A 779-nucleotide genomic window follows, 5' to 3' on the forward strand; every position below is an offset into this window, starting at 1 on the left:
TGCATATATTACATAGCTGGAAGGCAAACAATGTGATGTCTTACAGCTGTGGCATTTGGCCTTCACTGGGTGAAGTAACTAGAATCCTCCATCAATAACTTTGCTGAGATTGTTCCTTGTTAACCTGAGGTTCAACGATTGGTGAAACCTTCCTTTCCAGCACTTTGAACTAGAAAATCAACAAATAGTTGTGTTAATTAATCATGATCTCCATATTGATCAAAGTAATTGTCGTTATCATTTTGGCCATAATCATGCGGCTCAAAGAGATTTTATCAAACCAGGTTGGGCAAGTAAGCTTTCTGCTGACTTCTTGTAAAAAAAGAAAGTACCACAACCCAAAAACAGTTACTGCGATGGCTGGGAATTGAACCCAGGTCAACTGCTTGGAAGGCAGCTATGCTCACCACTATACCACCATCGCTGGACAACGTGATGTTCACTTCAAATCTTGTAATACATTTGGGCATTGAGACTGGTTCAAATCTGGCTCCAAGGAGCAGTCTTTTCCAGAGTTTCCCTTCAGGGATCAATAAAGAATTTCTGATTCTGATGTAGAGATGGACAGACAACCCAAAAGTATAATACTTCTTGCCGAGACATAACAAGAAACATAAAAACTGACTATTGTAAGTAATGAATGGCTTCATGAATAGACAACCATCATCCCAGTGTATGCCATTAACAGTCTATGAGTGGTCAATTAGAGTCCAATGACTTTCTTTGGGGCAACTCCTTTTTCCTCCAGATAGAGCTCATTCAGCTATAGAAAGTACCAG

General features: G+C 39.8%; 1 non-coding gene across 1 annotated transcript; it reads right to left on the reverse strand.

Annotated features, from left to right (window-relative positions):
* Nucleotides 1-352: 352 nt before the first annotated feature.
* On the reverse strand, nucleotides 353-424 carry trnag-ucc (transfer RNA glycine (anticodon UCC)). The gene has a single exon. It is a non-coding gene; the product is annotated as a tRNA-Gly (tRNA).
* Between the last annotated feature and the right edge of the window lie 355 nt (nucleotides 425-779).

The sequence above is a fragment of the Etheostoma spectabile genome, unplaced genomic scaffold (genome assembly GCF_008692095.1).
Source record: "Etheostoma spectabile isolate EspeVRDwgs_2016 unplaced genomic scaffold, UIUC_Espe_1.0 scaffold00018807, whole genome shotgun sequence".
Taxonomy (NCBI): domain Eukaryota; kingdom Metazoa; phylum Chordata; class Actinopteri; order Perciformes; family Percidae; genus Etheostoma; species Etheostoma spectabile.